A 21,105-nucleotide genomic window follows, 5' to 3' on the forward strand; every position below is an offset into this window, starting at 1 on the left:
GGTGAGAGGAGAAAGCACACAGGGTCCTCAGTGGACACTTAAAAAGCATTCAGTAGTTCAAGACCCCTTTATGATAAAACTCTGAGCAACATCAGAATAAAAAAGAAAGATTTTAACGTCATAGCTACCTACTAGAACCCCACCCCAACCTTCCCAGTGACAGCGTGGAGAAGGAGCTGTGGTCCAGGAGTGAGCCCCAGGCCCCCGCACCCTTCCCCCCACCCTGACAAGCTCAGAGTGAAGTCTCTGTCGTGTTGTCCTCACCCGATAAAGGGGGAGGCAAGAAAATCAGGGTGGGGACCACCAGACCAGATGCTTTAGCCCAGGGCAAATGAAGTCACTGAGAAACCCCGTGGCAGCTGATAGGGGTTGAAAGCAGGGCCAGCAGACCCCAAATTTAGTTTAAGTGATGGAGCAGATGAACAGACCTTCAGCCAGCTGACACTGAGCCCTCACGCTGAGAGCCTGATGGGGACCTGGACTGGCCTCTGTGTCCTCCTCACCGCTCTCAAACTCTACAGCCACACCCCGACCCTGGTGAGAGCCAGGACTTCTCCCTACCTCCCTCTCCTCGGCCGGCCGTCAGCTCCACCCCAGGAGAAGCCTGCCTTGTCCCTGACCTGATCGCCGAGGTCTGAGTGAGTGGGCACTGCTGGACTCAGAGCCTAAGGCTGAGACTTCTGACACCTGAGCTGAGCCTGCAGAGGGAATGTCTGAGCCTGTCATGAGGCAGGTGTTTGCAGTGCTCAGAATTAATCTAGAATTGTTTGCTGTGAGTTGATTATGTCTGTTGCAGTGCCCAGCATTAAGGATTGTCATTTTCTTGATAAGAACCTGTAGAGTGAAATTGTACTGGGTAATTTCAGTGAATAAAGCATTGAAAAGGGCAGAAGCTGTGGGCATTCTTTATTTCCCCCCCTTTTGCCGTCACGCCCAGCATCGGGCAGCGGGGACCTGGAGAACTGGAAGGAAGGAACCAGATCGTCCTCTGCAGACCCGAGGCAGCCGGTGGGTTCTCGGGGCCAGGAAGGAGTCTCAGAAAGGCCGCAGGAGGCCAGCCATGCTGCTGTGCACCAGGGACAGAGCCCAGTTAAAGTGATAACCCTAACCACGAATACCCAGGAGTGTCACATAGGACACCGGTGACGTCGATGAAGAAAACTCGTTCACCCACAGCATTGCAGGAAGCCCCAGAACTATGGTGACTTCTTCACAGGATATCTTAAAAATGTTAGTTTTTTACCCAACTTCATACAGAAATTCAACGTCAACTCAAGTTGTGAAACTTTGGCAAGTCGCTTCTCAAAACGTGTGAAGAGCCGGCCACAAGCTTGCAGGAATGTGGAGGAGCAGGCAGTATGCCCAACTGTCCAAGACTTGGCGCCAAGCCACAAGAAGCCCACGGTTCCAGGGCCTGGGGTGCTCGGGTGGGGTCTGCCCCTGGAAGGCCTCTGTGGAAAGGCCGAGTCTCTGGCTCGGTGCTGGTGGGAGGTGGTGGGGCCTGGTAGGGCCCTGGTCACCAAGGTACTTAAGGGGACATGAGTCAGGCCCTCCCCCTCCCCTCTTCAGCACCCTGGTCCTGAGGAAGGCACCGAGCCAGCACGGCCCGCAGCACTGGGAGCCTGCAAACTAGGAGCCGAGGCGACCCTCCTCACAAGCTGGTCACCCAGGTATCTGTCACAGCCACAGAGCTGACAGGCTGGGATGCAGCTACCTGGAGTCAAGCGAGTCCAAGGTGCTAAGTGGAAGACCAGGCCTGGGGCTGTGGCTCAGCCAGGGAGCGCCTGCCCAGCACGTGTGAGGCACTGGGTTCCATCCTCAGCATCGCATCAAATAAAATAAAGGTATTTTTAAAAGATTATAAAAATGTAAATTTCATATTTATCTCAATATATAAAATAAAAATCAATCAAAAGAAAGCTTCAGTAGTGAACAATTCCTAAATTTTGAGAAAGTCTTTTAGTAGTATATGGTTACGAGGGTTCACTCTTAGCTACTGTTCCTGTCTCACTGACATATATACAGGAGAAAACCACAGGTCAGCACGGACCCAACCCTGCTCTCAGGCACCGATGGGGTCTGGAATGTGTCCCAGTGCCACTGGGGCAGGACAGAAAACCACCGACACAGATGGGGCTCAGACCTGTGTGACCACAGCCCTCTGGGCCCCACACCCCAGGGGACAGGAGGGACCACTGAACCCGTGGTGGGAGGGCAACCCGAGCCCCATGGACAAGCGCCTGGTTAGACCCTTGTGGGCTGAAAACCCAAATGTGAGCAACAACGTTTCCAAGTCAGTGAGGTCTTCATGCTGTCCTTCAGGACGGTCTCCTGGCCCACAGACCCCAGGACACCCCTAGAAGGCCACAGAGCACTCCCCCACCTGGAGGAGACAGATGGCCCACGGTCCAGCAAGGATTCACGTGAACAGGTAAAATTGAAAACACAAAAATCACAAAACAGAAGTGGGCAGAAATGCACAAACGGGAAGTTCACGAGAAAGGCCGTGCGACCCAGAGTGAGCAGCCCAGGGCGCAGGGTCTGCCGGGCCAACAGGAGCCTCTCCTGAGACAGGCCCTGGGGGTCACCCTCATGGACGTGGCTATGACTCTGAGAGGGAGACTTGAGTCTGGAGCCAGGCCCCAAGAGGGAGGATGCGAGCCGGTCCACCCGGGGCACTGGGGGTTCCCGCGGACACAGGAACCCCACTGCTCCCTCCGGGCTCTCAGGCCATTTCCGTTTTCTGCATCAATGTGGGGGTCTTGTGCAGAAAAGCAAGTCAAGGCCAAACTTGGTGGGGGGTCTCGTGAATGGGGAGTATTCTGTTGGTGCTGGGGACAGGTGGCATGTTGGAAATGGGTTGGAGACAAAGGCCAAAGTGGTGGCAGAGGCCACTGCCAGGTTTGGATGTGACCCCACATTTCAGGTGCTGGGAATTTAATCCCCAAGGTCACTGAGTGTCGGGGTCTTTGGAGGTGCCTGGCCATAGGGAACGGAGTACTGCATTCACGCACTCAGGAACTGTGAGGTCATCACGGGAGTGGCTCTGTTATGAAACGAGCTCTCCAGCCAGCCTGCTGTCTCACATGATCCCACACCATGTTGCCACGGAGCACAGGCCCTCGCCAGAGCCGAGCATGCTGGTACACCCTGTTCAGAAACTTGCCAGCCTCCAGAGCCATGAGCCAAATAAACATTTATTCTTTGTGAATTACCTAGTCTCAAGTATTTTGTGGTAGCATCAGAAAACAAGCTAAGACAGGTACAGATGCCTGACAGGTGTCTATGCTGCTAGTAGTGGGAGCGTGAGAGCAAAAAGGGATTGGCGTGGGCACAGGCTCTCCCTGCCTCTAGGACAGGCCATCACTTGGCAGGGAATCAAGTGCACAAGGGCCTCCCTGGCCCCCAGTGGCCTTCACCTTGGGACCTGTCGTCCTCCAAGTTAGACCAGTGGCCTCATGTATGTACACACCAGGGACATCACAGAACAAGCACGGACACAGCACCTCTTCCCAAAACCCCGACTCAACACTGATTCTTCTCAAAGAGTTCAATTAAAAAAAAAAAAAAAAAAACACAAAACAGGTTTGTCTTCACATCCCAACAAATGCACAGACTTGAGCCCCAACTAGGCCACACTCTAAACACTGGAAGAGTGAGGAGGGCCTCCAGGTCCGCTGGCCACTGAGACCCCATGAAATCATGTGCAGAGAACACTTGAATCACCCCTCAAGAGCAAAGGGCAGAGTGTGGGAGAGGTGCCCCCCAAGACCTCAGCCCCCACTGGCGTTTGTGGAGGGCAAGGGCCGACAGTGGAGCACAGGAACCCCTGGGGCTCAGCTTATGCACCCAGGGGTCAGAGGAAGGCAACCTGAGGAGCAGGGCCCTCACAGAGGGCAGCTGAGCCAGACCCAGGCCGGCAGCTAAGCTTTCTCTCCACTGAAGCAGAAGGGGAGGCCTTCCGTGTGGAGGCTGGAGCCCACACTTTGGTAGAGAGCACAGCAGCACCCCCCTTCACCCGAGCCACAGCCCGTAGCAGACCCCGGCTCCTGTCAGAAGACCAACTCAATCACACCTCTGCCGGGGACTTCCCAAACATGCCCATGAACCACAAGCCTCCTACATGCGTCAGAACAAAGGCCTCAAAGTGAAGGCCGATTAAACCAGCAGAAACAGGCCTTGGCAAAGGGAGACCAAGCACGGAGCCAGCAAGCCAACAGCACCTCACTACCGTGTGCAGCACGTGAGAAGTCGCCACATTCCCCAACAGCAAGGCGCTAAGAAACAGGAACATGACAGTCAAGAAAAGCACAGTGTTGAGATTCTACATCAGCTGGAATACAGAGTTCTAAACAATGAAGACCAAAGACTGTCCAGAAACTAGAACCCAGGCCAGGAGACAGAATATAAAAGAGAAAAGGCAGAGAAGAAGACCACCCCTGGGTTCAGGGAGAAAACAGGAAAAGTGAGAGGGGTGAAAATCATGCACAGATCAGAGAAGAAAACCTGTCTCCCATTCCAAAGGCCACTGAGCCCAGTGAGGCAGACGCCACTCAGAGCCCCACCCCCGGGCCCGGGGAGAAGGCAGGAAAGGGAGACTCCAGGGAGAAAGACAGGCCACTGAGAAAGAGGCCACTGCGTGACAGAAGGGCCGCAGGACCCACCTGGGGAGAGGGAGGGGGCCAGGCACTCACACACACTCAGACTTCCACACCCCCAGAAGTGGCACAGATGCGCTCCAGCAAAGCAAGGTGGGAAACCAAGAGACAAGCAGCTGTGGGGTCCCAAGGACACAGACCCAATCCAGCAGATGCAGCTCCAGGAGCTGGGCAGGGGCAGGTCACAGGCAGGCAGGAGGTGGCCACCTGGGGTGGGGCTCCGCCCAGCTGGGGAAGTGAGGAAGCCCATTCAAAGCAAAGAAGCGCATTCGATGTAACAAAAGGACACCACCCAAGACAGCCAGCTTCCAGCAAAAGCTGACCCAGGCGGTGGGGCCCTGGCCTGCTGAGTAGCTGCACCCTGCCTGGCACCAGGGACCTGCAGCCAGGGTGGCACTGGCCACACAGCAGAGAAGCCAGGTCCCCACAGTCCTGCCTCTCAACACCCTGGCTTGAGCTGGTGACAGGTGGGGAAGGCAACTGGCAGGCCAAGATGGGGGATGTCTGATCTGCTCTATCGCACCCCTGGGCACCACCCACCTCCAGCTGAGGACAGGCCAGAGGTGGCTCAAGAGGAAGGGGGCCTGCAGGTGCAGTCACCATTCCTACCCCTAGAGCTTCGCAGCCCAGGTGAGACCTGGAGAGCAGGGTGCCCTTCCAGAGGCCTACGGACGAGTCCTGGCCACACCCTAGCAGGCTGTGTGCAGGCTGGGTAGAGCTGTCCCAGGCAGGAACAGACCCTGAGTGAGGGCAGACAGTGTGGGAGAGGGGGTGTGTCTGTGAGGGTGAGTGTGCACCTGTGCCAATGTGCACCTGTGGGTGCAGGAGTGGGGGCCATGTGGTGAAGGGGCGAGGGCTAGGCAGGAGGCTGGGGCAGTCCTGAGATCTGGTGGGTGGACCACATAGTAGGAACCTCCTGGGCCCTGCAAAGCCTGCCTGGACTTCAGGGTCCGGATTAGGAGATTAAACCCAGGGTCAGAAAGCTTTGGAGAGGGGCAACCCCTCCCACTCAGACTCTGCAGTCAGGTAGGAACTTCCGGATCATTCTCCGGGCAGAGAGCTAGGACCTCAGGAGCTCACGGCCAGTGGAGGAGCCCAAGGGGTCTGGGTCTTAGCTTCAACTGGGGACTTTGTGCCCTCCTCCCCTCCCCTGCAGTGTCCTGATCTGCAATACCACCCAGGCACTGAGGGACAAGGCGCTGAGGATCCAGGGTTCCATCTGACCTTGGGCTACGATCCTGACTGGGCTCAAGTTAAACAGCAAGCTGGTTACACTGGGGGGGACTGGGGAGCCCCTGCCCCTGCTCCAGGCAGATGCCAAGGAACCCAGATGCAGGGCCCTGGGATCCCAGGACAGACCAGTAACAGAAGCCATCAACAGAGGCAGAACTGGAAAAGGGTGCAGGCCAGCCCTCCTGGCCCTGGGCACCTGGACCACCTATGGACAGGCTGGGGGCAGGGTGTGGTCCACCCCCATCAGAGTTCTCAGAGATGCCCCTGGGCAGGGATGGAGTGGTGGACTGTGGGAGGTGACATTGTGCTCCCTCTGGCTATCAGCAGGGAGGTGGTGAGAGCCCTGTCCTCTGAGCCCAGGAACACTCAACAAGCAGTGTTCAGGGAACTCTGCCCACGTGCTGGGCCTGCCAGGTTCTGGAGCCGGTGGCCCAGGCCCCTCCAGTCTCAGGCCTGAGAGCCGGGCTGGCCTGAGCTCAGTCAATCCTAAAAGCAGCGTTTTCAGTGCCGACAGCTCTTCACAGGCCCCAATCTGGGGATGCCAGGCTCTGTGAAGATGCCCCAGCCTGCCACCCACACCCAGCACAGTGGCCACAGCTGTCTGGGGGAGCTGAGGGGCCTAGAGGACCCCACCCTCCAGTCCCCAACTCCTGCACCCACTTCTGTCCCTTTTCTCCCCTGGATTTCCACACAAACCACAGGAAGACTGCTCTGCTCCATTCTGAGAACAGGGTCAGCACTGGTCAGCAGATGTGATGGAGGAGAGGACACAAGGGGCACAAACTGGGCATGAGGCCCCCCTGCCCAGTGACCAGGATTTGATTCCAGTTCAGCCATCTTCAAGCTTTGGCCTGGGCAGAGCTCCACTCTTCCGGGGGCTGTTTGAGGGGCATCCCCATGGTGGGGGACATCACAGGGGTACTCACTGCAGCCTCTTACAGGCCCTCAGACAGGGCTTTGTGATTAGCAGCCCCTCGGTGCTGTTGCCCTACCTCAGGAAGGCAGCCTGCCCTTCAAATTCACCCACAGTCCCAGAAGGAGGCCCTCGTGGTCCCTGCCTCAGGCCAGTGTCCTGCCTGGACTTCGCACCCTGCAGAAGGATGGTTTTCTTACAAGCCTGGGTCCAGGAGGGCACTGGCTCTTGACCCCAACAACCCTAACCAAGGAACCCCTAAAGGTGGTGATTAACCAAAGCAAACGCAGATGAGTGACTTTCCCTGACCATTCTGCACCCCACTGCTGGCTCCAGCCCTGCTCACCCCACCCCACTGCCCCATAAGGCGGGCGTCCAACCACACCTGCAAAATGGCCGCCGCAGGTATGGCTCCAACCCTGGACCCCAGAGCTTCCTGTCAAACCCGCGGCTGCCTTCTCAGAACAAGGGGACTGCGCATATCGCCCGGGCAGACGCCCTAGCCATCCTCCTGAGTGACCATGTCCCCTGCAGGAACCTGCGCTGAGTGCTGTGTGTCCCAGGAGTTAGGGACCAACCTAGCGCTGCAGGGGCCCCTCCGCACCTCCTCCTCTCTGCAGTCGCAGGATCCAATCCGCTTGCCCTAGCAGGCCCTTAATCCCAGCAATGCAGGCGCCCCTTGAAAAGGGTGGCCGCAGGGGAGGGGTCCTCTGGCCTCTGGAGGAAAAGTCCTATTCCTGGGGACGTGGGCGCGCATCGGGTCCGCGCCGGGCGACGTCGCGCTCGCGCCCAGCAGGCCCCATGACTTGGCATTCCCTCCTTCCCCTCCCCCTCCCGCCCCCGCGGCCCGCAGTCCCCCCACCACCCGGCACCCAGCGCCCCGCCCAGCCCGCAGACCCTCCTTCCCCGCTCGGATGCCGCTGCGCCCCGGCCCCTAGGGAGAGAGAGGGCGGTGCCCCTGGATTAGTGGGGAGTTGGAGTGAAGGGAGATAAAAGGGGGAGTGCGAGGGTCTTCGCTGCCTGTGTTCCTTCTGTCATCCGAGTCCGGGCGCCTGGGGAGCGCCGCTAGCCCAGACCCCGCGGCCCCGCAGCACCCCCCGCCCGCCGCCGGGCCACACCTGTTACTGTGGCGCTGGCGGCGCAGAAGCAGGCCGCGTCCGCCGGCGGCCTTCCCAGGTGGTGGGTCTTTCTGGAAGGGAGCTGGGGTCTCTTGGGGAGGTGATGCGCAGTCCCCGCGGGGCGCTGGAAGCCCGTGGCCTGGCCTTCGCGCCGCAGTCCCCGTCGGCCCCGCCCGCCTGTTTGCTCCCGGCTACAGCATTCGCCCTCCCCCACCCGGGGACCAGAGCAGCTGCCCCAGCCCGGCGGCCCTGAGCGCCCGCTCCTCTGCCCAGGGCTCTGCAGCCGCGCCCCCTCCCCGGTCCCCGCATCCGCGTGCTCTGCCCCTCTCCACATCCCTCCCCGACCCCGCCAGGGCAGCATCTGGGCGGCTCCTCTCTAGGGGAAGGTATAGCGGGGGAAGGAGGGTGCCTGGGGATCCTGCCCGCCGCGCGCCCTCCCCTGGCGACCCCCACCCACTCGGGCCCAGCGTTTCAGTGCCGCAGATAGGGGACCTTTCCGCAGGGCCTGCCCGCTGCGCACGAAGGGCGGAGGCTCCTGAATTCTCCCCATTGTTCTCCGCGGGGACGGAGGAGGCTCGGAGGAAGGGAAGGGACCGCGAGATGCTCGCGCGTCGGGCACAGACCAGGACGCCTGCGCCGGACCGGAGCTCCCTACCCCGGTGCAATTGATGCAGGTGCCGGGTGAGGGGCGCGGGCTGCGGGAGGCCTGGCGGGCAGCGGCCTTACCTCTCCGGCGTCACTGGCTGCGGCTCCGCATGGGCACGGGCACCGGCGCGGATTCCCGAGCCTGGAGCTGCTGCCGCTTGCGGGCTGTGCTCAGCGCTGTGACGGTGGCACCGCGTGACGGGCTGCGCGCCCCCGGCCCGGCCCGCCCCGCGCCCCTCCCGCCGCGCTGGTTGGCTGCGCGCAGCGTCCGAGCCCCAGCCGCCAGCTGGTTTGTCGCGCGCAGGGAGAGGGACTGGCGTCGCGGCCGCAGCGGAGATGAGGATGGGGCTGGAGGGGGGCTGGGGCCGGGCTGTGACATCATCGATGGCGGGGGGGGGGGGCGACAGACGCCTGGGCTCGGAGGCCACGTCCCCCCTCCAGAACAGCTGGCGCCTCCCTTCCACCTTGCAGGGGAGGGCCCTCATCCACAACTCGCCCGCAGACCCCACGCCAGACCCTGCCCCATACGGTCCCCTTTCAAGGGAAATCTTAAAGCCGTTGCCTGCGCCCGGCGGGGAGAGACCAATACAGGCCAACGAACAGCCGTGGGGGCGGGGGCCGCACAAAGGCGGGGAGGGCCTCCCACCAGCGAAGGGACGAAGGGGGCAAGGATTAGGGGTGTGGACGTCACGATGTAACAGGTGGGTCTTAAGACGGTGTCTGGCGAGTGGGCCTGCGCACCGGAAGGAGGCCAGCGCATCCAGATGCCCTCCCGCCCGATTGCGGACCCGGGTGTCCTTCAGCCGTGCTCGGGGTCCTCTCTGCCCTCACACTGCTCACCCTAATTCCCCCCGGACTCCCAGGCCACTCGCTACTCGGGGTCCTCAGCCCTCACCAAACCCCGCTGCTTTCTGGTCCCCTTGGGGGCATCTTTGCGGTGCGGCCAACTTCATCACGCACCGCCCTGGGGCTGGGCGACTCCACAAGTCTCTGGTCGTCCCCCTGGGGAGCTCCCCGCACTGCGGTGGTGGGCGTAGTGACGTCGTGTGCTGCCGCGAAACCAGGCACCAGGCGTCCTCCCCGAAGACCCCTGCCATGGGCACCTCAGCGCCAGCACAGCGTGCCTTCCCAGCAGTCGCTGGAGCTGGGGAGGGAGGGGTACCCCACCTCCACAGTCATTTCCCTTGAAGGGACCGCAGCCCAGCACCTGCACTCCGCCCCGCAGCTCCCACCCACCCCAACCAGATCCAAGGAGACGCTTCTCCATCTTTCCCAAAACCACCTGCCAAAGGAGAAAGTCATAGTTGTCCCTAGCAACGGTAGAAAGGATGAAAACATCTGCCCGCACCCCCCCCTTCCGTTTCCATTGCACTTGTTAGCCTGGTCAGTTTCTCTGTTTCTCGAGGCAAATGATATTTTCCTTGGAATTAATGTAAGATTTGACATTTTTCAAAGAATTGATTCATTTCATTTCATTTTTAAATTACTAGCATATCTATGCTGGTATTGTTTCTGTACTTATTTTATTCTGTATTTTATTTGAATTTTTCTTTTTAGATATTTAAGTATTTTCGGAGGCCCGTCTTTCAGTTGTGTTGATGTTCTAGCTTTTCCCTTATCTCACTTATTTCTGTCTGCATCTGTTCCTCCCTTGGAGAGTCTTGGGGAATCTTTCGCTCTGTCTTATAGCAAATGCCTAGCTCATTTTTAAACCTTCCAATTTTCTGATAGATTATTTAAGCTACCCACATCCTTCTATGGGCTGCCTTAGCTGGATCTCACAAATTTGGTCATACAATGCGTTCGTTATCATTCAGGTCGAAATGACAATTTGTCTCTGATGATTTCCTTTTAAACCCATGGGTTATTTAATAACATTTACTTTCCAACAGTGTTTGTTTTATTTTAACCCTTTGTTACAGGTTCCCAGTTGCATTTGGTCATGGATTAAAGTGTGTTCAGTCAAGATCCTGGCAGAGTGCAGATATCATACTCGGAGTTACCTGGGGCAGAGGTGTGGTGGGAGGTCAGGAAATCCCAGGGCAGGTGGCCCTGCAGCCTTCCACCTGCAGGTGGGGGAGTTAGGGTGCACCAGCCACCCACCCACAGGAAGGGAGCAAGGGGACCAAACACCTTAGCCTGACCTGGTGTCACTTTGGCTGAGCCCTAGGGGAAACTGGAGCAGGGAGCTTGGAGCATCTGGGGTGATCCCCTAAAGAGTGGGATAAAGGGACTGAAGAGGAGAGCACACAGTTGGAGGCCTCGCCCCTCTGGGTCCTAATGCTGGTCCATGTCTATAAATGCTCTGCCTGTGCTCCCAATGGCTGTGCTGGCTGTGTGGTGGGTACAGATTTCTGTATTTCTGCTAAATTAAGTCAACTTGAGCTCTTAATCTTTTATAAAATTGAAATCTTCAATTAGGGGCTGGCAATGTGATTCAGGGGTAGGGTATTTATTTGCCTAGTAGGTGCAAGGCCCTGGATATGATACCCAGCCCTGAAGAAGGAAAAAAGAAAGAAAGAAAGAAAAATATCTCCAGCTACAATCTTGGAATATCTGCCTCCCCACCCCCAGCCTGGGGGGCGGGGTTGCCGGATGTGCCACACTGGAGAGAGTCAAGTGATTTTGAGGTTGTGCATCAAGATTCTGTGACTTCCTCCTTAGAATACTTGTGTGTCCTTTGTCTGTGGTTTGAGGTTTTTACATTTTTTTTTTACTTTTAATTTGAGGATTATATATGAAGACCTCCACCCAGTTTCCTGAGGTTCATGTTTGCTAAATTTTTATATTAAATTTTTGTATCCTTTTTTAAGTGTTTCTCTTTCAGACAAACCATGGTTGGAACCAAGTCTGCCATTTCTACCTTTAACTGTAATTTGATCCACTTACATTCACAGTGATGCTGGATGTCTAGGCTGACTTTTGCCACCTTATTAAGACTTCCACTTCCTCCATGCTATCGTCCTTATTTCTCATGGCATGCTGGGCTTTCTTCTGCCTACTCACACACTTTTATTTTTATTCTTATGGCAACTGCCCTGAATTTAAGACTCTTTTCTATTTCATTTACCCAGTGTATTAACCAGCTTTATGTTACCACCGTGAAATACCCAGGACAACTAACTCGGGAAGAAAAAGATCGATTCTGGCCCCTGGTTTTGAAGGTTCCAGTCCAAGACCCAGGGGCCCCATCAGGGTCACGGTGGCAGAAATGTGTGTTAGAGCAGACTGCTTATGTGACAAGCCAGAAAGCAAAGAGAAAGACGGAGACTGGGGTCCCCAGGAAGGCACGGCCCAGTGACATTAGGACCTCAGGGGAGGCCACCTCCTAAGTGTCTACCGCCTCCCAACAGTGCCACCCCGAGGATGAGGCCCCTAACACGGGACTCTGGAGGACAGTGAGCCCCCGCACCAGCACCCAGTGCCGGCCAGGGTCTGTTCTGCACACCTGCAGACCCACACGTGCTTCTGCTGGGCCACAGGCTCCTTGGGCGGGGCGCGGCCGACGGAAGAACCGTGGCGCTTCTCTTCTTTCCTTCAAGACAATCAGCACACCCTCTCAGGTGCTCCTCACTAACCTCCCAGGCTCCATGCTTCCTGAAGCTTCTCCCACATTCTCACTTGTGAAATACAAAGATCTTCATGGGTCTCTAAAGCCTGTGTTCCCAAGAATATTTTCATCACCTTTCAGTCTGGCTGTATCTAGAGCTCTAGCTACAGAGTCGGCTTCCTTGGCACTTTAAAAAGACCCTTGGTGTGCTCCCCGTGTGCTGTGCAGAAGTCCAGTGTCCAGGGGCCTCGCGCTTTCAGGATTCTTCTGGAACTTTCTTAGGGTACGGGTTTTCCAGTCTGTCTCCTGCTGACTGTGAGCTCTTTCGGCCTGAAATGGTTTATTTTCCTTCAGTTAAGGAGAAATTCACCTCACGTTTCAAGCGTTCTCCCTCCTCTGCCCTTCAGACTCCTCTCCTGGGACGGTGCCGCTGTGCGCTGGCCCCTTGCAGCCTTTGACCCCCAGCTTCTCTGCACCTTCTCTGCCTTCTGACTTGGTGGGGGGCTCGGTGCCCACAGCAGTGTCTTCCCTCTGTGCACGGCCTCCCTTATCTGGGGTGCTCAGGGGACCCCCGTGCAGCTCTTGTCTCCTCTGGCCTCCCCGCGTCCACGAGGACCGCAAGTGCGAAGAGAACCCAGGGCCTGGCTCCCGCAGGGTCCCAGAGTCACCTCTGGAAAGACAAGGCTGACACCAAACCAGGCTGTGGGTTGGCCCAGTGGCCAAGGGCAGGGGTAGCCACTGTCCAGGAAAGACCACTGCTCCCTGGAATGTGCCCGCTTGAGTCCCCCGGAGGAGGGAATCGTCCTTTACCTCCACCTCCGTCCACCCCCTCCTGCACGCCTGGTGGGACCAGCCCTGTGCAGCAGAGGGGTGGAGGCCACCCTGCCACGGAGCCAGGGGCCACGAGGAGCAGCTGCCACGCGGCGTGGAGCATGGGGCTTGCAGTGTGATGGTCTAAACTGAGGCGGAGCTCTCCACATCACAGAAGTCGAAGCTGGTCACAGTCTCGACTTCTTAGACCTGGTGACTTATGTGTCACAGAGAGCTGTCTGGAGGCTGGATGTCCCAGGTCACAGTGTTAGAAGATTCACTGTGGGAGGGCCCGAGGCTCACAGATGGCCGCCTGCTACGTGTCCACCTGGTGGCCAGTGTGAGGGGCTCCCTCAAGCACAACATCTGGAAAATATTCGCAGCAAAACTCACGGGATGTGGCCACAGCCCTGCTCAGAGGGAAGCTCCTAGCTTTAAACACAGGCCCAGCTGAAAAAGGAAAGTTTGAGAAAAAATGAATGAGCCGCCTGATTCCTAGAAAGAAAGAAAGAGAATCAAAGGAAAGTAAAAAGAGAATAAGGCAAGTAAAAAGGGAAAGTAGAGTCTGTAAAGAGTCGTTCTTTACAAAGAAGCAGATGAGAAAAAGAAAACTCTGCTTGTGTTACTCACGAAAGGAGGGAAGGTACAGCATGGCTCAGAGCCAACCAGGAAAAACAGCCACAAACAGAATGATAAGACGTTGCATATGAATAACCTGAAACATGTAAGGAATGAATGATTTTCTAAATAAAAAATCTCAGAAACTGAAACCAAAATAGTTCAGCAACATGGAAGGAAGCTGCGGCCCCAGGCCTGGCCCCGGTGCTTCCACAGTCTTTAAACACAAGAATGCCCAGACCCCCTAATGTGACTTAAAGTGACCAGGCTACTAAAAGGAAGGTGCCTACCTAATTCTGTCTGTGAAACCAGTCCATTACTGTCAAAACCCGGCAGAGAGACTTCAGAACAGAAAACTGACCCATTTCATGGCAATCCAAGAGGCAAGCTTCAATCCCAGACGCGGGCAGAACCCTGGCGTGCCTGCCCACAGCCCCACACTGTGGCTGACTTGTCTCCGTGTGGCTCTGCCCACGGGCCAGAGGCCTCGCACACTCCTAGGTGCAGGGGCTGGGCCACTTCTCTTCCACGTGGATTCCAGGACCCTGGTCCACACTTGGGACGGAACCTTGGGCTTTGCTGGGTGACAGGCCTTGTGCTCTAAGGAGCAGCTCCCGGATAGCATCCTGGGGCTGGGCACAGAGAGCCGGCTCCTGTCTAGGCGCCTGGGGAGGGCAGAGGGGCTGGAGATGTGTGAGCAGCAGACCCTGCCTAAGAGCTGTCCCCATATTCCCTGGGGAAACCTGACCCCAGTGTGACCGCTCACACTGGCCACCAGGTGGACACGCAGCAGGCGGCCATCTGTGCGCCTCGGGCTCTCCCACGGTGAATCTTCTAACACCGTGACCTGGGACGTCCAGCCTCCAGACAGCCCTCTGTGGCATATAAGTCACCCGGGCTAAGGTGTTTAGCCACAGCAGCCCAGAAATGCACAGACATGAAACTCCCTAAAAATCTCTGGAGGCCTTGGAGACCTTATGGGTTGATGAACACACCCCTAGGGCAAGAGGGTAGTACACCCCAATCCATGGAGAAAGATGCTCCTGTGCTGAGACCTCCTCTGCTGCCTGTTCGTCTGTGTCCTTCACCAGGCCCTGGACCACACATCAGGGATGCACCAGCATTTCTCTGAATTCTGAGAGCTATCCTAGCAGATTACGCAGCCTGAGGAGGGAGCCGTGAGAACCCTGGCTTGCAGGCAAGTCAGACAGAAGTGGATAACCTGGGCCCCACTACTTACAGCTAAAGTCTGATATGGGCTCAGTTTTGAGGGAGGGACTGAGCCCAGCCCCGTGGGGTCTGCACAAGCTCCGGTAACTAGAATTAGCATTGATTTTCAGGACACTCAAGTGTCAGAAAGTTGCAGAATAGATTGACATGGGGAAAACCCTACACATCTGGACTCAGATGTATTGATTATAAAGAAAAAAAATTTCCAAAAGGATGAAACGAAATTGTCATTATTTGCAGAGTGATCCAGAAAACCTAAGGGGCCACCAAAGAGCTTCCGGGAGCAAGAAGTTTGAGTGCTTAAGAGAAACAGTCACCAGAAGGTAGCAGTTCCCAAGAGCACACACTAGCCAGACAAACCCACAGTGAGAAAGGTAAAATGCAAGTTTGCCTATGAAGAAATCACACAGAAAACGCTGAGACCCTACTGAAAAGAGGTGAGCTGATGAAAAGCACAGCATGCCTTGGGGAAGGAAGAAGAAATATGCCAACAGACAAGTTTTCCCTGGGTCAAAACCACATGCCCAACATGCTCAGTCAGAAGAGCCACAGAAGTGCACGTGGAAAAACAGACGTCAGGACTAATCAGGTCACTTGTCACAAAGGAGGAGGAGCAAGACCTGCCAATCAGACCCAAGTACATTAAGACATCCTAATCATTAAAAAGAGTCCAGGAAAGAAGAGGAAGCAGATCAAAATTGTATGTTAAATGCTTCATTTAAAGTAATTTGGGGGAAATAAATCAGAGATCAGGGGAGCATAGGAAGGTGAATCCCTGACATCAAGATAAATTCCTGATGGAATAAACATTAATTTGTGGGAACATGTAACTTTACAAAACTAGAATGAAAAGTGGGGGCACATGCAGCAGGCTGGGGTGGAGATGGCAAGACCATGCCAGGCCATAGAGAAGACAGGTGGCCACTCAGGAGCTGACCTGGCTAGCACCAGGAACAAGATCCACAGACCAGCCCCACGTCGGGAAAGCACTTCAGCTCATACGAAGATGAAGGGAGCTCCCAGAAGTGCACAGAGCTCAAGCAGACCAGCAGCACACACAGGAGCAATCACCAGATGGACAAGACAGTTTTCAGAAAGAAAACAGGTCAGCAGCAGCCGGAGACAGGCTGGTGGGTGGGAGCTGGGTGGGAGCTGGGTGCCTCAGGTAAAGAAATGCAGATCTAGTCCTGGAGGCCTTTTTATTTGACCAGATTGTCCAAAGTTAACAGGTTGGGCGGTGTCCTGCAAGGTCAGCCCTGAGAGAATCAGCCCCTCTGGGCCATGGTGGTGTCTGGGGCAAAACGTTCAATTTTTCTGGAAGGCATTTTGTCAAAATTCATTTGCATTTAAGGTACTCTGCAGTCATCCCATGGCTATATGCACACAAAAAATTTGCCCAAATGAATAGGCAAGAATGTTTACCACAACACCGATGCAAAAACCGGAGACAGCAAAGGTGTGAAAGGAAATAGGTGGTACACTGGAGTGATTTCTTCAAAGTAGCTGAAAAAGAATGAGTCTCAACAGTGTGTGCTCATGTGGAAAGACAGCCAAGTTGGTTTGCTGAATTATTTAAAAGGGAATAAAAGAATGCACGTAATCTAATCCTGCTTTTTTCCTAAAAGGAATCATAATAATATTGACCTCATCTGGCACAGCTGAGGCAAGCTACTGTTGGGGTGCACAGTGGTTTTTTTTTCTCTTTTTTAAACATACTTTTTAGTTGAATACGGACTCAATGCCTTTATTTCTTTTTATGTGGTGCTAGGATCAAACCCAGTGCCTCACACTTGCAAGGCAAGTGCTCTGCCACTGAGCCACAACTCCAGCCCCGTGTTTCTCCTTTTTAATACACAATCTTCCTGTATATGTGGCTTGAATTTTCAGGCATGATTTTTTTTAAATGCCAGTAGAGTTGAGGGTGCAGATTAAGACCCAGTTTTATTTTGCTGTCTTTTTGCTTCATTCTGAAGTTACATACTGAAAGACCTGACGTTAAAAACAAGGCAGATTTTGCTTTTTAAATCGTGTCAGAGCTGAGACTTTAGATGAAACCACACAATGAAGAAACACTGAGGTCAAACCACGTGCGATCCTGCTCTACCCCTGGACCAACGTGCTGGGTCATTTCAAACGCTTCCCCCTGATAAAAATCATCCTAAAGAACCGGCCTCGGCCAGGCCCCCGGGCCGCCAGGAGGGGCTGCGTGCGGGGCCGCGCCGGGCAGGTCCGAGGGGCAGCGCGGGCCGCGGGGGACGCCGCTGGAATCCCAGGGCAGGAGGCGTGGCCAGGAGGCGGGTCCAGCGGCCGACCCTGCAGAACGCCCGGCAAACAGGAGAGGCTGCCGCCCGGCGCTGACCAGCTGCTGACCAGGCGCTGACCAGGAGAGCTCGGGAAGTCTCACCCCGGCGCCCGCGGGCCTCCGCCCGGGCCACGCCCCGAGGCCCCTCCCGAGGCCCCTCCCGAGGCCCCTGGTTGCCGAGACAACCTGGCTCTGTCACGGAGCGCGTTGCCATAGCAACTGGGCCTCGCAGCCTGCGGACGGTCCTGACCTGGTGGGGGCCTGCGGGGTTGCCGGTCGGGACTGTTTTCTTCCTGCCCCGCGGCCCGCTGCCGCCCGGGCGTTCCTGGTGCTCTCGGGTGCCTGGCCCTGCACCGCAGGGGCCTTGCCCACGCTGTGGTCACACTTTCTCTGGAGGTCTCCCTAAAGCCAGGGCCTCCCTCCTCCCTTCCTGCCCTCCTGCCCTCTCCACAATCCCCTGCACCCTCCTGGGCCCCGCCCCACCCACCCTCTTTTGCCCTGAGCATCTTTGCCTCTGAGGGTCTCAGGGTCGTGTGTATGTGTGTAAAGTGGGGACACTGCTGTTGTTGGGGCTTGGGGAAGAGTAAAACAGGTGACCCTGTGGGTACGAGTTGACCACAGGCCCTGCCTGAACCGGCTCTGCCTCCCAGGAGCTTGTGAGCTGGGTGGTCTCTACTCCTGCCAAGGCTCCCACTCCTCCACCGCAGAACGTGACATTGTTACCCAGGAGGTGGCTTCTGTCAGGAGTGTCCAGTGAACACTGGCTGTTAGGGTGTGTGGTGCCTGGCCAGGCCCTGTGGGTGGGTGGGAGCTGGGTGCCTCTCCCAGGGCTGGGCAGGGAAATGGAGGCCAAGGACTCAGATCCTGTGTTGGGTTTTCAATATACAGTCTCCTCTGGACGGTTGTTAGGAGGAACGGTGTGTGAATGTGTATGTGTGTGTGTGCGTGTGTGTGCGCGTGCGTGTGTGCGTGTGTGTGCGCTGTGTGTGTGTGTGCATGTGTGTGCGCATGTGTGCGCGTGTGCGTGCGTGCGTGTGCGTGTGCGCGTGTGCATGCGTGTGTGCGCGCGTGTGTGTGTGCGTGCGTGCGTGTGTGTGTGTGTGTGTGTGCGTGTGTGTGTGTGCTCATGCACTTATGGGAAAAAGCTCCCGAGGTCCCAGCTGCTCAGGAAACTCAGGACCGGCTCTCCCACTGCCCCTCCCCACGGCCACAGCTCCCGGCCCCTGCACTGTGGGCATCCCCGGCCCTGCCCCCCACACCCTCATCCCAGGTCACTGCAGTCACCAGAAGGCAGGAACCATGTCACCCTTCCATTTTGAGAGAGGGGAATGGCCTCCAGGAGAGAAGTGTCACTGGGCCCCAGACAGAAGCCAGAGCCTCGGGGGGCCCCCAGCTGAGGGTGGACTTGGCCACCCAGCTCCTGGCTTAGGAGACCACAGGCCTGCGCTGCCCGGGCAGCCCTCTGGGCTCTGCTCCCCAGTGCTGGACAGCCAGGTGCTGACTCAGTGTCTGGCCAGAAGCAGCTGGCCGTCAGGAGGTGGGGGCTGTCAGAGCCCGCTGTGGTGTGGGACACAGTTCCTCCAGGACCAGCATGGAGGTGTCTGACCACTGACCGTCCAGTCAAAGCCCACAGCTGTCTCTGTGAGACTCCCGCCTTGCTGACAGCTCTTAACCCCACACTCGTCTCCCTCCAGACCCCTGGCCCTCCTCTGTCTATCCACACATCCCTTCATGCCCAGCTCCGGTGTTTGGGGGTAAGGGCTTGGGGCTGGGAAGGGCGTCCCTGGTGCATGACATGTGGTCCTTCATAGGGGGACATCTCTGCCACCACCCCCCCACAACATGGCTTGGCTTCTGTGATTCTGCACACAGAGCAGGAATGGGGCCCAGGAAGGACGGAGCTGGATGGGAGGTGCTGCTGGCAGCAGCAGCAGAGGGGTACCAGCCCGCGCAGGGCAGCGTGGCAGGCTCCTGCAGACAGGCGGTGGAGCGGCCAGTCCCAGCCCAGCCCCAGCCCCTGGCCCCCCGGCCCCTCCTTTCTGGGGGGTTGCAGCGCGCGTGGGGGCTCTGTTTCCAGAGCCATATGCTGCCTTCCAGCACTGGGGCTGCCCCTGTCTTGGTGGCTCTCAACCTGCCATGTCTGCAGAGCCCACTTAGGAGTGTCAGAGTCACCTGGTAGAACCCTGACACAGGGATGCTGATGTCATTTAATTAGGCATAGAGTCCCCCACATATGAATGAGGTATTCAGAGAGGCAGTTAGGCAGGTCATTGTTTTCTGAGTCCAAGGCAGTAACCAGAGAGGCATAGTCAAGAAAAATATAAAGCCCAGCACATTGGAAGTTAAAGACTTACTGGGTTAAATGAAATCATACCATTTAGACTTGCACGAAAATGAGAATGTTGTGTACCAATCCCAGAGGGACACAGCCCCTGTGGTGAGGGGAGCAGTCAGGTTGTAAGTGCCTGGATAAGAATTCAGGAAGGATCAGAAGTGCTGGACATGGACACTCAAGTCTAGGACAAGAGTGGCAGCGACCTCAAGGCTCAGCAGAGGGGAGTAAGGAGTTAGAAAAAGCTCACCTCCTGGAATAGGGCATGGACTCAGCTCAGAGACAAGGACTGGCCCTTAAAAAAGAGGACAGTCAAGGAAGGAGACACTCACGATGGACATCAAAAGTGAACTCTGAACAAAACTGATGGTTTTCTAATAAACACTGATGGCCAGGCTTCTCACAAGCAGAGGGAGAGGCTGAGAGGAGACGGTGCAGAGGCTCCTGGCCTCCTACAGGTGCAGGCTAAGGCCCGGTCACTCATGGGCCAGCTCCTTGGCTCCTGCAGTTTTTATAGTGTTCTGAAACAGAAAAACTACAAGACAGTAAAACTCCTGAATCTGTTCTTGGAGGGTAACGATAACCCAGAATCAGACACTGCCTCCGTTGTGGCCAGACCCGGGCACGACCCGCTTTCCTTTCAGCATTTATATGTTTCTAAGCCTCTTTTCCTTCTTCTCTTCTTCCAGGGGCAGAGACCATGCCTACAACTTCAGAGATGCACACCCAGAACCAGGAGATGCCAGGCCTACAGACCGGGATTCAAGCAGGGAGCGAGGAGTACAGCCCACATAACAGACAGGCTCCCTTGGACACGGCCTGCGGAGGCACAGCGACCCACGATTTCAGTTCTCAGCTTTCTGCCCATGATCTGCTGTTGAGCACTGGGTTAATCTGGGCTCAGCTCACCAAGGATAGTGGAGGTGCCCACTACCACCCCCAAGGGTCATATATGGGTCAAGTTCAGCACCTTGTGCATGTGGGGGCTGCAGGAAACTTGGGGGCAGAGTCAGCAGCCCCTGAGCCTGGTCACTGGTGGACACATGGCTTGGAAAGCAGCTTGGTGAGGTGGGAGACCTTGGTGGGGACCAGGCCCGCCCTGCTATTTCAGGGGGTGGAGAGAGGCTGGTGGTGGGAAGTCCTGGTGTTCTGCAGCACAGGGCATGACTGCTGAGAGCTGGCAGAGTCTGAAGACCTCACCACAGAGACACGTTCACTGTCAAAGGAGCGGAAAGTGCCGACTACCAGGATGTGCTCACCACACACGTCGTGGGCAACACCAAACCGTCACAGTGTGCTCCACAAAAGTACCACACTGTGAGCCAATAAACAAAGTGCCTGGTATAAAAATCCTGGGTGAGAAACATCTGATGAATGAATGAGTGAATCAGTGAATGAACAACTCCATCTATTTCCAATAAAGTTAAAACAAAACTGGTTTGCTTTTTTTTTTTTTTTGGTTGCAATTTCTGTTCATTTCCATTGCTCCTATTCAATGTAAAGACAAGAAAAACATACTACATCTAAATATTGGGAAGAAAGAAACATAATTACTATCTTTAGGAGAAATATTTTTACAACTTAGAAAAATTGACTTTAGTAAAGTGAGCAAATACCAGATCAACAACAACAACAAATACATATCAGCAATAAACCTGAGAAAATTCAAGGATCTGGAGAGGAAATGGGAAGACCT

The 21,105-nt window shown here is 56.1% G+C and overlaps 1 protein-coding gene and 1 long non-coding RNA gene across 13 annotated transcripts in view; one reads left to right on the forward strand and one right to left on the reverse strand.

Moving 5' to 3' along the window:
- The window catches only part of Kif1a (kinesin family member 1A), an 83,420-nt gene extending 74,620 nt beyond the window's left edge, over positions 1-8,800 (reverse strand). For all 12 annotated transcript variants that reach the window (XM_078018404.1, XM_078018397.1, XM_078018403.1 and 9 more), the window contains exon 1: positions 8,649-8,800. The gene's annotated coding sequence lies outside the window, so the exon portion shown is untranslated. The remainder of the gene's footprint in view (positions 1-8,648) is intronic.
- A 143-nt stretch (positions 8,801-8,943) lies between these two features.
- Positions 8,944-20,837, forward strand: LOC120883757 (uncharacterized). The gene is made up of 3 exons (XR_013424476.1): positions 8,944-9,268; positions 11,642-15,880; positions 20,099-20,837. It is a non-coding gene; the product is annotated as an uncharacterized LOC120883757 (long non-coding RNA).
- The last annotated feature ends 268 nt before the right edge of the window (positions 20,838-21,105 follow it).

Source organism: Ictidomys tridecemlineatus, chromosome 7 (assembly GCF_052094955.1).
Source record: "Ictidomys tridecemlineatus isolate mIctTri1 chromosome 7, mIctTri1.hap1, whole genome shotgun sequence".
Classification (NCBI taxonomy): domain Eukaryota; kingdom Metazoa; phylum Chordata; class Mammalia; order Rodentia; family Sciuridae; genus Ictidomys; species Ictidomys tridecemlineatus.